Below are 17,969 nucleotides of genomic sequence, written 5' to 3' on the forward strand. Positions count from 1 at the left end.
TTTGTTCCCAGAAGGAGGTAAATATAACTTCTACCTACTTTGCTGCCTTTTTGGATCTACAATAATATTTTTAGTTTTATTTGTATGCTGTCTTCAATGGTGACAGCTTATTGCATGATTAAACATACTAATGGACAACTAAGACTGAAAACATTTAAGTATTGATAGGTTATTCTCCAGGTTTAGGATTTGCAAAGGTTAATAAGTATATCCCAGACTTACATTTACAAAACTAAAATGATTCATAGATGTATAAACGTGGTCTCTGGTCTCTGTTGTCAAGATAAATTTAAATTTCCACTAGAAAAATATATAAACATACATGGACATAATTATTCTCTTTACTATCCCTGATAAGTAGGATGAATCATTTTACAGAATATTCCAAAGAAGTAAATCTGTACAAAAGAGAAAAATCTATAGGAGGACAATAGATTCAAAAGAGCATAATATAATCATTTATAAGGCATATTCTCTAAATCAAAATGTTCTGTGATGACTCAGTTACAAGTTCATTGAAGGGAATTAAAAATTATACAATTATTAACAATAAAAAAATAAAAAGACTAGTCTGGTTCAAATACAACATGTATTCTAAGTGTCTGCACCTCTGTGTTGTTAAAATAGGTAATAATTAAATTAAGATTTCTTATTGGGAACTCAATTTCTGGTGTGAAGCTTTAGATTGAATCATTCTTTCAGGGATCTGATTCTTGATCTCTTGCAGGAAAGTCTGGGTTGGACCAGCAGTTGCTAGTCCCAAGCTCAGGAGCAGAAGGAGCAGAAGCAGGACAGCAGTAGGGACCCTAGGGACTTAGACTATGCCTAGAGATATTTGAACTTAATCTCTGGTGCAAAGACCTCTTTCTTCAGCTTTATTGGCTTTTGTTCCCCTAGTCCCTTTAATTATACTATATTTATTTCCACTTGACTTAGTTCCCATTTTCTGGAGTACTCTTTTTTACTGTTTATACACTTCTTATTTAATTTCTTGTTATTTCCCAGTCTCCCACATTAGATAAGGCCATCTGTTATATGATTACATGTATTTCTACATCATGGAATTTACAATGTGTATAATTGCTGGAGTAATATGAGAGTCTCCAATTCAAATTTATACTCAAGAGCAAGTACCGTGTCTGCTTTATTCTCAATTGTATCATACACACATTACACATAGAAATCATCTAGCATATAAGATATTCCACAAATGTTTGTTGAAAGAATCAATAAAATCACTTTAGTAGTTTGGGCATTTAGAGTTAAATACTAGGGACTCGAGTTTTGAAAGACATTTGGAGAAACAGAAACCCAGGAAGGAAGAAACATCAAATGATTTTTCATAATTCTATGTCTAGATTGAGATTCCATCTCAAGATGACAAGAGAATGGTATATGAACTCAGTCTAATTAAAAAAAGACAAAAGTTATTCTTTTAAAAGGCATTCAGAATGGAGCTACACAATCCAAGCCTCGTGGTTAATCACTCAGTTTGAGGGAATCTGAGATAAGCTCAATACTGACTGCCATTTTAAAAATATGACCTTTAGATTAGTCTTAGCTTTATTTATAACTCAGGAAGGAAAATGGGAACTGATAGATAGTGGTGATCCCTTGACAAAAGTCAATTAAAAATAAACTTATTAAAATAAAATTAGAAATAAACTTATTAAATTTTAACATACCTAACTAATATGCTAGCAGTTTGATAAAGAAATGACTTCCCATTTACATCTTTCTTCTTCAAGTGGCCACAATCTTATTTAATTTTTCAATAAAGTATCTTGAGTTGTAGTGGCCTCTGTGAAGATAATAACAATTAATAACGAAAAGGGCTATATGAACTCCCTTGATGGAATCTATCTTAATTAAAAACAATGTGTAAGTCAAAACAAGAAAATTAAGAAAGAAAATGAATGGAAGAAGAAAACATGAAGGCTGTGGAAAAAGCAGATTTGGAAAAAAAGCCTCAACAATTGTTGAAATATTCTAGTTATATTTATATGAGTCACTAAAACTTTATTTTGAGAGTAATATTCATAAAATGAAGTTGAGCTACACATGAATATTTTTAATTTCTTAATTTGAGCTGCTCTTTTGGGCAAATTTTAGAACCCTAAGAATAAATTTTAATTTTTAAAATCTTCACACCTATTTTTGTAAATAGCTCCATAAAATGCATATTCCACTAAGAAATGTGAACAATTAAGATTACTATTTTCCTTCATTTTATCAAAGCAATTACTCACATCAAGTACTATCTGGTAATTTTTGTAACATAAGATTCACAATACAGTTTTTCTCATTCCTTCAGAAAGCAGTGACAGGTGTTCACCATGTGTCAGACACTGAGAATGCACAAATGAAAGACCAACATCTAAAGGAATGTGAGACTATGACTATACTAATTACAGTAAAGTGGTGGCAAAATTTTATACTATAGGGTTGGTATGAACCTCTGATTAATCTTCCTCTAAAAAATGGTCATGAGTATTATTTTGTTTCAAATTCAAATACCCATTCTTTTAAGAAATCCCATTAAATTAAGTAATATAGTAAAAAGAAATATATATATGGTCTATGAATCTTTAGTACACAAGGTAGTAGAAAAGCTGTAAAACTGCTGTGACTACTGGTATCTGATTAAGAGAGCAGTATATGGACTGTGACTAGAATTCTTAGGAATCTTTTTAGATAGATGATAGATGATGATAGATAGATATATAATAGATAGATGATAGATAGATGATAGATAGATAGATAGATAGATAGATAGATAGATAGATAGAATAGATGAATAGGTATATAGACAAATATGAATGGGGAAAATGCTTATGAGACAGATTTAAAACAATGACAATAAAAATATTGAATATAAAATTACAGAAAAAATATACAAGGCTATTAAAACCTAGTAGCTACATCGATATCAGATAAAATAGACTTTAGAAAAAACTGAATGTGAAAAATCAATGCATATATAAAAATATCTTAATAATCAGAGAAATACAAACAAAATTACAGTGAAATTCATGCTCAACACCCCCTCCCCCACTACTCCACCCCAACCCCAACCTCCACCTGCACCCACTGCTCATTAGTATGCTGGCAAAGTAATAAATCTTGTTAATACCATTTATTCATGAGGATGTAGAGCATCTGAGTTGTTGTGGGAAAGTAGATAATGCCACCACTTGAAAAACAATTTGGAATTATCTACTAAAGTAGGAAATGAACATATTCCATGTTTTATCAATTCTATTCTATTTATCTTAGAGAAATTCTTGCACTTGTGTAATACTAGACATGTAAAGATTATACCTTATGTTGTTCATAACAGCAACAACTGTTAAGCACCCAAATACTCAAATGCCCATTGATAGGAGAATGGATAAATATACTGTGACTCTTTGTATTAGTACTATGGACTATCCTACAGCAGTGAAAATTAATGAAGGTAAAGTACAGGTATCACCTTGGCAGAGCCGGAAAAAAGGAAAGGAATAATAAATAGAAAATATTTTGGTAATCCTACAGAAGAAGGTGGAAGATGAAAATGGAGACTGGCACATGGTAAATATGGTAAAGAAAGATATATTTATAATGTCCACTTTCTCAGAGTGTTGAATGGAAATGTCCGCTTTTTCATTCTTTTCGACATCATACATGCTTACTACATGCACTTTCGTATGTCAATGTATTACATAGTAAATATTTTATAAATAATTAATAAAGACATATATGAATAATTAATAAAGACGATGGGCTCAGTAGATTGACCATTGTCCCATGGACTGAGAAGGCTCAGTTCAATTCCTGGTCAGGGCACATGCTCAGGTTGCAGGCTCCCCAGTGGGGTGTGTGCAAGAGGCAGCTAATTGATGTTTCTCTCTCACATTGAGGTTTCTATATCTCTCTCCCTTCCTCTCTCTCTAAAAAAAATCAATAAAAACATATTTTTAAAAAGACATATATGAGTGCTGATTAATTCAAAATAGATGAATGCTGAATAATTCAAAGAGTGAATGACCAGACAGAGTGTTGATAAAGGGATGTCTCAACTTCTGTCATCAGTAACATTATCACCATGTTAACACCAGTATGGGCTCTTGGAAGGGAATTATTTCTCAGAATCCTTTCCTAGTGGACATATTCTTGGCCTTATGTTTCTCCAGTGTAGATTCTTTTTTTTTCTTTAATATTTTTTCTTTAATATTTTTTTATTTATTGATTTTAGAGAGAGAGAAAGGGAGAGAGAGATAGAAACATCAATGAGAGAAAACATCGACTGGCCACTTCCGCATAAGCCCCACTGGAGATTGAGTCCACAAGTTGGTCATGTGCCCTGACTGGGAATCAAACTGGTGAGTTCTTGGTGCACAGGTCGATGCTCAACCAGCGAGCCACACCATCTGAGCCAGGTTCTTATTCTTTTTTTTTTTTCTGTATTGATTTTAGAGAGAAAAAGGGAGAAGATGAGAGAGACAGAAACATCAGTGAGAGAGAACATCGATTGGCTACCTCCAGCGTATGCCTGACTGGGGATTTGGCCCATAACCTGGGCATGACCATGTGCCCTGACCAGGAATTGAACCAGCAACCTCTTGGTGCATGGGTGGATGCTCAACCACTGAGCCACACCAGCTGGGCCAGGTTCTTATTCTTAACATGGTATCAAAATACATTTCATTCTTGTACAATGTTGACAGTGCAAGTTGTTCCTAGGGCCAGACCCTTGCCTCCATATCGACTGTCATGGTTGCAGTCTAAAAAAGTTCCAATGAAATTTTAAAGATGAAAATTATTAACAACAACATAATAGAAAACTTGATCATAATTATAACTTTTGAATATCTATGACAGAAATAAACATATTAGGAATATAGAGTTTTGTAAAACCTCCTTAGAAAAATGCATTGCTTTTGGCAACTCAAGTAAGCAATTACCTTGCAAAATAAAATGTTATAGTGACATTTAAAAGGGGTCTCCTAGTAGAACTCTTTTATAAGTAGCCAATTGTCATTTTGGATGGACAGTTTAGCGTTTAAAATGGAAGGTAAGATAGTTTATGAAACCAATTACACCCACAGTCATTTTTTTAAATGTACAATTTTATTCCAGTAAGTGACTTTGAGGATACAAAGTGCTTGGAAACAACAAATACATATGAAAGTTCTAATAAAGCAAGATTTTCTGTGGGCCCCCATGTCTTTCAGACATAATACTTGCTAAAACATGAGATTTTTTTCTCTTTTTTTCTACCTTGACAATATATTTAATTATACAAAGATTTCTTAATTTCTACCACAATTTTAAAACCTCTGGCAACTAACATATTTCCTTTCTTTCTGACAGGTACCCAATAAAGATGTATTATATTACTTTCAATTAAAAAAATTAAATCATCTACACACTTACCCAAAATATGAATATCTTACATAAATATCTACTTTAAATAAGACACCAACACAATACACAGGTGATGCATTATAGAATTGCATACCTGAAAATGTATATAATTTTATTAAGCATTGTCACCCCAGTAAATTTAATTTAAAAAAATAGGATACCAATATAAACATGAAAATAAATATCTTAGCATTCACTCATTAAGCACTCATTGCATTAAGTGTCATGAAAATTGAAGAGACTGATAATATGTATAGCCCTTGGCCTTATATTAAAAGAGATTGATAATGTGCTTTCTAATTAGAGAGACAGAGATACACACACACACACACACACACACACGACATAAAATAAGTACAAAAAAAATGATATCAATTTTTCCTCACTTTAAATAATGATGAAGCTAAACTAATTTTTTTTCTTGGCCTTCCATTTATTCATGCTTTGGAAGAGGTGGTTTGTTCTGTTTATAATGACCTTGTCCTCTGGCACAACCACTTGGTGAACAGCTCTCCATTCTATAAAAGTCTTCTGAAGAAGACTCCCTTTACCCGCTAGATAGTCTTAGATGATCTGCATGTTCCCAATGCACTTTGCATATCCTTCCCTTATAGCAATTATTGTTAATGTCTGTATGATGACTGGGTATATGGCTTTAGTATGCTTACCCTTTAAAAAAATATATGTTTTTATTGAATTTTTTTTTAGAGAGAGAGAGAAAGGGAGACAGAAACATCCATGTGAGAGAGAAACATTAATTGGCTGCCTTATGCATGCCCCCTACTGGGACCAGGCCAGGTGAGTAAGCTTACCCTTTATGTCCTCTATACTTAATGGGCATTTAAAATTAATGTGACTAACTTAATTTGTAAAGACATACCTTTTTAATAAAACAATTTTCTAGATTATAAATTAATGATATGAGTAAAATTAAATACTTATTTGGATAAAGGGATTTCTGCAAATAGAAGATTTGAGCTTATAAAATTCAATAAAAAGTAGCCTGTGATAACAGACAAAATCTCTGGATTCAAAAAAGAAGAACTATATTCAAGGTTAAGATTCCCACATTATGCCCTGTCTCATCTTGGGAAATCTTTTAATCTCTGTAAATATTAATATCCTAAATGGTAAAAAAGAATGATTTCTGCCTTAATTATAATTGAATTATTGTGATAAAAAGAGATTACTATAGTGAAGTCAATGAACAACTGAAGAGAATTATACAAATGTAGGATATTAATAAATCATGAAGATGGAAATTTAATATAGTACAAATATATCAAAGAAAAATGGCCTGGTGTCTCAGATTAAAAAACAAAAACTGAGGTAGAAAATATAAATTGAATACATGAAGATAAGAAAGAATAGATGGATGCAGTTTAACTACATAGTGATAAAATGAAATTTTCCTAAGCATTAAATTTGTAGACATAATGAATGGTTTATAAGTGATTTTCTGGAATTCTTGCTTTGCATATATTTTATAAAAGTGTTTCTAGGTGTTGAAATTATTTGAAAAACTGGAAAATTATCTCCCAATATTCAGCACTTAGCAGCAGCTAATAGAAAACATAGGTCTCTTACATAACTACAATGCTTATTTGTTAAAAACCACTTGGATTTTTCAATATATTGTTTCCTTGATAGATAATAGTTTTGCCAAGAAGCAATTAAGATTCCAAAAATAGATACGTTTAGTAAATACCTTCACTGGCACAGATTTGAAACAATGGGGACCACATATTAAGTGAATAAAGATATAAAAGAATCACTCAGCTGGTGTGGCTCAATGGTTGAGCGTCGACCCATGCACCAAGAATTTGCCGGTTTGATTCTTCAGTCAGGTCACAGCCCAGGTAGTGGGCCAAATCCCCAGTGGGGGGCATGCCGGAGGCCAGCAATCAATGCTCTCTCTCATGGATGCTTCTATCTCTCTCTTCCTCTGCCTTCTTCTCTCTAAAATCAATAAAAAAAATTATTTTAAGATACAAAAGATTCAGGGACATAGTAAAATATCCACATATTCTAATTAAGCATGACATTAAAATTTATCTAGTCTACATAAAACATTAATTTTTTATTTACTATTTAGCCTCTGGAATCTAATATTTTATAATTTTTAAAATTTTTGCTTTGCATTGAGAAAACATAAATTGATTATTTAAAAATATAATCTAATTTTAATGATAATGTGAATTAAATATCAATGGTAATACTGCTATAGAAGCAGATTTAACATGACATCTAGCTGACAACAGTTAGTATAATTTATTATTTAAAATTATTTTTGGCAGGCTTATAGAGGTGAAATAAACTATTTTAAGCAACAAATTATCATTAAAAATTCCATATGTTAATGTACCATTAACAAATTATATGAGCTAAATTGTTGATGTACTATATTTATCTAGCACCTGATAGATGTATTTAGAAAGCCTGGGCTTGAGTTTTTGCCAAACGAATATACTGTGATTTGGGATAAAGCTTTGGGTTTTCTGAACCAGAAATTTCTCATTGAAAACTATACAGTGTGTTTTAGTAATAAAAGATGGTTTTGTTATAAACAATTTAAAAAAATTTTCTGTTCTTTTTGATACTTTTAAGACAGTGGAACCATGGTTGACTCCTTATGCTGGATATAGAGGAATCATCCAGAAGAATGAATGGGAATTTCTTTAGCAGGTATTTCCTTGAATGCTTTTTCTGGTTATGCATTATCAGCTTTTATTTTGGTACCACATTTATCATCTCTTCACCATTTTATTCAATTAATTAGAATATACCCTGTGACAGGAAATATCCTAGGTCCAGAGAATATTGAGAAAATGGAAGAAAACAAAACAAAACAATGTCTGACCTCCTGGAATGTATGGACCAGTGAGGGAGACAGTCATTAGTCAAGGAATCACACAAATCAATGTTAAATTGCAACTGTATTCCCTATGTGGCTATAACTATTAAATAAAATCTTATTTCTGTGGAATCAGATATGGTTAGAAAGAGTAAAGAATTCCAAAGCAAAAAATATTAGAGCTGAAATTTAAATTATCTATAGCAATTACTTAGGTGTGAAGGAGCGGGTGGTGAAGAGAAGAGCATTTCAAAGAGAATGGCAGCATTGTAGGCTTCCCGAGCCAGGGAAAGTTGGGTTGCATTTAATGAACTGAAAGAAGATTATTGTGGCAAGTGTGACAAGCAAAGAGAAGAATAGTATCAGAATGTCTTCCTCTTTACAGTCCTTTCTATCATTTCAATTATACAATATCTCTAATTCTGCCACTAATTTCTGCCTGTAATTCACTTTCCATCAATTGTTTGGCTTCATTTCTTATGCACTATCATTCAATCATGTTCCATATGTATCATATTCCAGTAACAGTCCAAGAGTTGATTATCTGTGTTGGGTACCTTCTACAACTTTTGGATCAAGAAGGCAAGCAATGGTCTGTTCACAATCTCCTCTTCCCTCCCTACCCCAACACATTCCAATGCACATACTGCATTTGGAACTGCTTAGCCTTACATCATGCTAGTAAGAGTACAGTTCTGTCACACAAAACTCATTTCTTTTTTTTTTTATCCTCACCCGAGGACATTTTTCCATTTTTTGTTCTGTAGAGTGGGAGGGAGAGAGAGGAACAGAGAGAGAGAGAGAAACATCGACGTGAAAGGAACACATCGAGTGGCTGCCACCTGCACAACCAACCAGGGCCGGGGACAAACTGCAACCGAGGTACGTGCCCTTAGCGGGAACCGAACCCCGGTCTCTCAGGACCGCAGGCCGACGCTCTAACCGCTGAGCCAAACAGGCCAGGGCCAAAACTCATTTCCTTAAAACACAATGTTTATCTGCCTGTCTCTTTAAAGAGCTGATGGCAAAGATAGCAAATTCATCTCTCTAAGGAAAGAAAGTACACATTTGTTTACACTTGCAGCAGATGTTCCAAAAATATGCTTTATTTTTATATAGATATAGTCTACATACCTACCTGAAGCTCTCCTATGTCCTACACACTGCTGTTTTTGCTAAATTCATTAGAACCTTAAAACCAAGTAGTTCTCAGTAAATGCCAGTATATCCCTGATAATTATCCGTGGAATTAATGTTCTGTCATTGTAGGTATAGAATGAGAGATGGCTAGTTCTATCTTATATATTTGCATATTAACTCACCAGCTGAAGAACCATGACAATGATTCTAAGAGTTCTAATAGGTCTGTGAGATCTTGTTAATTGGAATCAGCCGAGTACCATATTTGATGATTTCCCATTAAAGTCTACTTTCTGCTTTCCTAGTTATTGTTCTGCATTAATTATACAACTTTTTAACTTCAAACTATGCTAGGAATAGCACTCCAAGTTTTAGCTATACTGAGTACACAATTTTTTTAGACAAAATTCTGAAGTACACAAAATTCTTCTTCAGTGACCCTATAACCCAAGATCTTTAGACTTTAGTACTTTGATATGATTCTCTCCCTTTCTCTGAAGCCCTAGCACTCATGCTTCTCCTTATTAGAACTCTTTCCATGTGCTGATCTTGGAATTACATTATTTTCCTGTATTTACTGATTGATTATCTTTTGTAAGGAAAAGCTTTCTTGTAATTGTTTCAGAATGGGCCCATTGATTTTTACTGGTTGACACAATTGCCTCTCCTCTCCATATTCTCAATCATGTTTCTTTTAAGATCTGAGTCACTGATGAATCTTACAGTTATCCAGTCAATCTGTAGAAACTATTTTGTCAGATTAGGATGCAGGACACACGGGGGCTCCTACGCAGGGTAGATGAGCACTGACTGATAGAACTGCTTGTTCTGTCAATAGCAGCAGATGATGGGTCAGGGACTTCAAGGTGGGCAATGAAAGATATAAACCAGAATGTGCAGAGTAAAAATTACAAATCCATGGAATCGATATATTGACTGTTTCCAAAAGGTTGAAACATTGTTGGGTGAACTACAGGGAAAGATGTTTGAAAATGAGCTTGGAGAATTAGGATTTCAGAGGAGGTACAGCAAGTTCTAATAGCAATAATTTTCAGGGTGTGGCAGTGGAAGGGGGTAACTAAGAAAGAGTGGTAAACAAATTATTGGGAAATGAGGTAGTCATAAAGAGCAAGTTTATGATGTCGTCTGTGTCATGGAAATCTGGTGTTCTTGGGTATTAGAGAAAAGTAACACCAAAACAATAACTATGAGCCAGGAATAGGATAGCAAACTTGTGGTTTTATAACTAGAAGTTCTTTGTCCCGGAACTTCACAGTCCTAGGCCAACTGGAACAGTTGGCCAACCTTAGGTAAATGAGGTACAAAACCAGAAGTAAAGAAGTTAGCAGCTTCAGAAGAAGCAAATTTTTGTAGGAAAAGAAAGATAATGACTGTCAAGAAGTGCCAATGAAAGTGAAGAGGATGTCTTCTCTCTCTTGATTTGTGTGACTTAGGAGGAATAAAACAAATCAATGTTGAGAAGTGGAGTTTTTGGAGAGGTTAATGAGATTTAGCTAAGTCAGGGCTACCTAGGGACACACTTGTGATAGTGTTAATGACAAAGTGACTGTGCTAAGAAAGCAGAAGTTGATGTGTCCATACCGCAAATGTATTGGACAGAGAGAGGGGGATGGAGTACAAAAAGAGACCATAAGTGGATTTATGGGAAAATATGGGTTTAAGTTCAGATGATATGAAATGAGCAAAACGATAAATGGTGACTTTTATGGTGACAGAGATAAACAGGGAGAAGCATTGGAATCAATCATTATAGATTCTTTAGAAAAACAAGACCATAAAACTATGCTCTGGAAATGTTTTATTTGGTAGTATGTTGACTTCTGGGCCTCTACCCATTGGATTACACATGGTGGTATTTTAGTGAAAATGAGAGTCTCCTCCAACTTCCCCAGATGGTATGACTAAGATGAGAGGAACTGCTCCCTGAAACTGCTGTTTTGAGGTCAGGTGAAGAGGCTGCTACAGAAGTCCTTCCTTGCTCTGCCTTGTATTTACTAGTTGGGCTGAAGTTTCTCTACCATAATGTAACTGCTTGCCTGGAATTTATCATTGTGCTAATAGTGAATTCCCAGAGCTGTACTCTGCTTGCTCCTTTTATTGGATCTCCAGGATTTGATCCATAAAAAGTTGCTATGTACAGATAATTTTCATTTTAATTTGCTGCTCTAGCTAATGTCGGAAACAAAAACAAAAATAAGCAATCCATTACAATATGCTTCTGAAAAAACCACTTTACACAGTAGAGACTTCACTCAAGTTCAATTTGTGAGAGAAATTGAGAATGCCTTGGCCTTCATACACTTAAAATGACCTTTATATGTGTATTTCTACCATTCATCTAAATGCCATAAGGGAAGCTTTTGCTGTTTTCTGGTTGGTTCAGCTTTAACAGCTTTGGAATTTTGTTTTGAAAGTGAATACTGGGGCAATCACTTCTGTTAACTACTAAATATTTAACGATGTTGACTTTCATGGTGTTGCCATTATAAGTAAAAACAGTGCTTGTTGATCCAGCTGCTTCCAGAGCATTATCATCAATTTCTTCCACATTGCTTCAATTAATACTTGGAAAGCACACTTGAATTGCCTGGAAACGTGTATACTACCCTCTTCTTATTAGATATGTCAGATGTAGTCAGATACCACAAAATCATTTACTAATAAAATTAAGTAGTTAGATTTTTCTCAATAGCTGAAGATAAAATTAAGGAGCAATTATACAATGACAGGAAATGAAACTTAGTTGAGTCATCACCTTTTTATTTTTACTTTCCCCCAAAGAACAAGTGCCTGGTAGACACTAGATTGAGAAAAAGCTTAATATAATTATGTACCTGTGAAACTATTACCAGCTTTGACAGAAATGCCTCTGAGAAATTAAACAATTCAATTATGTCAAGGGATCTTATATGCCCTTTATAAGCAGAGAAAAAAATCCAGTAAAGAAATTTGTGCACATTAATACTCTTGTATTCACACATCACTAACATATTAATTTTTCTCCTGAAAGCATGATAGAATACACATGATAGAACATACATAAATGAAGAGCACATGGTAAAGCATATATTTTTAAAGAACTGTTGTGGAAATGCAAGAAAAATGCTTGGTTAAGACACAGTCAAATAAAAGAACAATGAACAATCTCTCAAAATGGTGACATCCGTTTTCTAGGTGAATTCTGTGTGGCCAGGAGTTTGGATGTCAGCACTAAGTTTCAGAAACATGACTGTTTCAGCTCTTTTAGAGCTGATGCAGCTTTCAGAAATAGGCTTGATTTGACCAATGCAAGATACTACTGCGGATCACTAAAATAACATTAAAAAAATAACCCCAAATGTGGGCAATAACCCTTGTGAGAACACGGTCAAAATATGTTCTGTCTAACTTAGTGAAGTTGTGTGGATAATATATTATAATATGAATACCAATATATACATAGTTAAGTTAATAAGTTTAACTGTTAGCAGAAACAGAAAACCTATTTTTTTTTTATTCCCATGGTAAACAATCCTCCACAGGAAGTTATTTTGTAATTTAAACATAAATTGAGGACTAAGAAATTTCAACAATGGGAGTCTATTATATAAACTGAACATGAACAGGATAACACTGTTGGTTGACTCCCTCTCTCTAGAGTGGTGGTCTTCCCAAAAGAAGGTGAGTCTGCTCATGAAGGCCCTCACCTTCTGGACCTTGTTGGTAGTCAATGCCCACATTTGCTTAAATGAATGAATGAATGGAGTGAATGCATAAAGAATGCTTTAACAACTGAATGAGTAAATAAATTTTCAAGCTTATTGTTATAAAATTGTTTCTAGTCTTATTTTTAATTCTCTTAGTGTACGTAGTTAGTCTTTTCTGTTACATTATCTGTTTCTACTTTTTTCCGGACTAGAATTGCCAAATATGTGTTTATTTTAGTTTTTTTAAACATTTTTTGTTTGTTTGCATATCACCTTATATGACTAGAAGCTTGTTGATATTTGCTTTATTTGGATCCTCAGAAAAGTCGATGTCAAAAGTGGGTTAGCAATAAAAGAGATTTATTAGGAACAAGCCCAGAGAAATGGGAGGAAGGAATCTGGGAGAGCCATTAGATCATTGTGCAGGTTTAACTCCGAGTAAGAAAGAAAGTGAAAGGAAGAAGTTTGGGTGGAGTCTCTAAAATTGCAGCTCAATTTTAAGGACAGTACAGCAAGGTTATCAGAATTCTTGAGCCAAAGTCAGCCCTCAGAGGAGTACCCTCAGGACAGGCCTCGGTGTCCCAGTTCACACCTGGCCATCGGTTAGGAGCAGCCCCTGCAAAGCTGGGCTCCAGCAGCAATGCAGTTAGATAGAGTTTTCCAAGAGCAGCAACTGAGCCATTTGTAATTACACTCCCAGAGAGGGATCCGAGACAATCACTAAAGCACATTTTTATGACAACAACGTATTGGTTTTTTATTATATGAAAGTTGGCTTTTAAAAAACCATCAATCCATTTCTTCAAATGTCTTTAAATTTATGTTGCTCTTATTTTTCTACATATTTGAGTTAACATCTTAGAATTTGGAGGTAACATGTCACATCATGTTACCTTAGGTGTTTGAAAAGTTCCTGTTTTTGAATAAAAAAATAAGCTAAGACAGGCTGTCCTGGCCCCCGCCCCCAAATAGCTCTTCACAGCTTTCCTGCTTCTCTGCCTCTTCTCTGTATCTGTCAAGTCTCAAGGCACCATTAACTCTCCGGGTGTCTGCTGTGTGCTGGTGGGTGTGTGGCCCTGGCAGTGGACTCCACATTCTGACCCCAGGACCTCACTTCCGTACGATGACTCTGCTCCCGTAATGTCCCTTTGCCCAGGTCACACTGACACTGTGCAGCCAATTGTTGCTCCTGTTCCTGGCTGCGTTTTGTTGGGGGCCCCAATTGTACCTTGGAGCTGTCCTCAGCTTCTGTGATGGGAGGCCGTGTGAGGCCAGACAATGAGCTCTGGCTTTGAAGCGGGATGTGCTTCTATCCTACCTTTATGAAATGTGTATCTTACCATTTCTTAGCAAGTGCTTTAACCTCTCTCTTCCACTTTCTCACATCAAAAAGAGGCTAACATCTTTAATACGCAGCTCACAGAATAGCTGTGAGGATCAAATGAGATAATCTAGTACAAAGGACTTGTAAACAAAGCTAAACATTCTTAATATGCACATAACACTATATTAAGGGGTCTGACTCATGGCAAATTATGGTATGGTTTTCTCTTAAGATATTTGTTATAATCTCATTAGTGAGCACAGCAATGCACAAGAAATTTAAAAAAAAAAGATACGTGGGAAAGAGCCTGTTCACTGTTGATCCAAAGCCATCTCCTTCCATCCCTGTGAACAGCGGCCAGTAGTTCCTGCCCATAGAGACCTCGCTCGGACTCTGAAGGCCTCACTGTGCTCTGCCTAACCCAGTCCTGGGATCTGCATCGGCCACTCCAATGCTGCAGAGTACTAAGAAGGGCTTTAATTCTCATATAAAGAGGCAACACTTCGGGGAAAAAGCCATTTTGCCCTTTAGCCACATCATTCTTTGTGCTTGGACTGTGGGTATGACATCTGGATTTGGAGCAGCCATCTGGTGACCATGAGATGATGAGGATGAAGAAAAGACTTCCAGCCCATACCACCAAACTCAGAACTTCTGTCATGTGAGAAAAATAAACTCTGCTTAGTTTAACCATTTAGATTTCCTTTTCTAAAGCTAAAAGCATTCTTAACATACAATAGAAGATCAACAGCTCGTTTTATTTAGACTATACTAAAATGGCTATAGCATCCGTATACTTTAGAATTTGTATCACAGTACCTACATATAACTGTAAAATTAGCATAGGAGGTTTTAGTTAGATATTATAAAAGAATGACTAAGTTCAGAAAATGAAAGTGGATTTCCCTTCTAGGCGATGAAATCATGTTTAGTATCTGGGCCTCCATGCTCCTGATTATCTTTATTTTTAAGGTGTATTTATTGTGGAATAACATACATACAGGTTTTTACAAACGAAACAGTCATGTAATAACGACCATGAACAAAATAATATAGAACATTCCATCACCCAAAGTTCTTATGTTTCCATTTGAAACCACTGACCACCAGTTGTCACTATAATTTGGGGATTTCCAGAGTACCACGTAACTGGAATTACAGAGTATGTGGTCTTTGTGACTGGCTGCTTTCACTAGTGTACTCCTTTTGGGATTCTCATGTTTTTGGATACAGTAGTAGTTTATTCATTTTGTTGCTGAGTAGCAGTCCATTGTATTCCTTGATTGTTCACAAGTTAATAAATATTTATTCACAAGTTAATTAATATGAATACTTGGTTGTTCCTAGTTTCTGGCTAGTATAAGCAGAGTTGCTGTAAATGTCATTATACACTAAAATAAACAAAAAACAAAAAAGCCTAACTAACATACCACTGATATTATCAAGGCAATTTTTAATAATCACATTAAATAATCTAATATGTACACCTAGAGTAAGATCTCATATGCTGATATTATTTCCCAGTAAAAATAATGAAACTAAGCAAATTTTAGCAAGCATCAAAAGATTGGGAAGTAATATTAAAATTACTGAGCAACTTTCCTATAAAGTGGCTAAAAATAGTATATAAACGTAATAGTGATTCTAAAAACATAACACTAAAATGTATTATAGTAAAATATAGTTGAAATTTTGCTAGATTATTGAGAGTATATATTGTATATTGATGAACCTAATTTAGTCTATCATGCTCTCAAGTTTTTGTCAATGCTAATCACAAAATACAATAATAGGAAATAGGAATAGGAAAGTCATCTAAATTTTAACACCATAAAATGAAATTTGGTCTTTTATTTATTTATTTATTTATTTATCCTCACCCGAGGATATTTTTCCATTTTTTGTACAGATAGAGTGGGAGGGAGAGAGCGTAAGGGAGAGAGAGAGAGAAACATCGACGTGAAGGGACACATCGAGTGGCTGCCACCCGCACGACCAACCAGGGCCGGGGACAAACTGCAACCGAAGTACATGCCCTTAGCGGGAACTGAACCCAGGTCTCTCCGGACCGCAGGCCAACGCTCTAACCGCTGAGCCAAACTGGCCAGGGTGAAATTTGGTCTTTTAATGGAATATTAAATATATAGCATTTTCAGAAAATTTGTAATGGATAGAGATATGATATTTTAGGATAGGGAATAAGAATATTGGTACATGCCTGAAATGTAAGCAACAACAAAGATGAAAAAATTATACATTCTCTCTCTTAGTAGCACAAATAGAGGATGTGTTTGAGTTTTGTACTTCCTTTGATCATCACCTGGCTCCACCTTTAATTTCTTCATTTATAACACAACAACATAGTAGGATCTATCAAAGTTTTAGGAATAAAAAACAGAAAAAATTATCATGTGATATTGTACATTATACTGACAATCTCACTGCGTTCAGAGAATTTGCATAGATTCCCTAATGTATTAGTCAGGGTTATCAAGAGAAACCAAACCAAGAGTTTGTTTATGTAGAAATTTATTATAGGAACTGGCTCATGTGATTATGGAGAACCACAATCTGCTCTATGCAAGCTCGAGAACCGGGAAAGCCAGTGGGGATCTAAAAGCCTGAGAATGGGGGGTGGGAGGAGGTGTACGTCCAAGTTCTAGTAGAAGGGCCAAGAATCAGGAATGCTGATGTCCAAGGGCAGAGGATGATGGATGTCTCAGCCCAAGCAGAGAGCACATTCTCTCTCTGCTTTTTGTTCTATTAGGCCCTCCAAGGATTGGATGATGCCCACATACATTGGTGAGGGTGATCTTTACTCAACCTACATAGTCAAATGCTAATCTCTTCTTCAAATACCCTCACAAACACACCAAGATAATATTTTACCTGCTTGCTACCTGGGTATCCCTCAGCCCAGTCACGCTGACATATGAAATTAACTATCACAATTACCTAAGTATTAACTAACTTTATATGAAAATACATCAGAGTCAGTATACAGTGCAAAATGATAATTTGCTAGGTTGTCCGGAGTAGGACCATACCCATCCATGAATGCTAGGACACCAAGTTCACATGTTGTTATCTTTTAACACACCCATTGATGGCTATATATATTTTCCCTCTGTTTATTGTCTAGGTCTGCCTTCTATATGTTTGGATATGTACTACTCTCAGTTTTTGTTTTTTCCACATAAGTTAATGTTTTATTTATTTCCTTTATAATAAAAAACTATTTAAACATATGTATTACAATTTTCAAATCCATAAGTTTTTTTTGTTGTTGTTGTTAATCCTCACCCGAGGATATTTTTTTATTGATTTTTAGAGAGAGTGGAAGGGAGGGAGAATGAGAGACAGAGAGAGAGAAAGAGAGATTACCTCCGGCAGGTTGGGGATCGAACCAGTCACCCAGGTGCCTGTCCTTGACCAGATCGAACCTGTGACCCTTCTGTCCGTAGGCCAACACTCTAACCGCTGAGCTAAACCAGGGCCCAAATCAATAGTTTGTTTGTTTTTTTATGGAGGTAAG

This window comes from Molossus molossus, unplaced genomic scaffold, assembly GCF_014108415.1.
Source record: "Molossus molossus isolate mMolMol1 unplaced genomic scaffold, mMolMol1.p scaffold_m16_p_11, whole genome shotgun sequence".
Taxonomy (NCBI): Eukaryota; Metazoa; Chordata; class Mammalia; order Chiroptera; family Molossidae; genus Molossus; species Molossus molossus.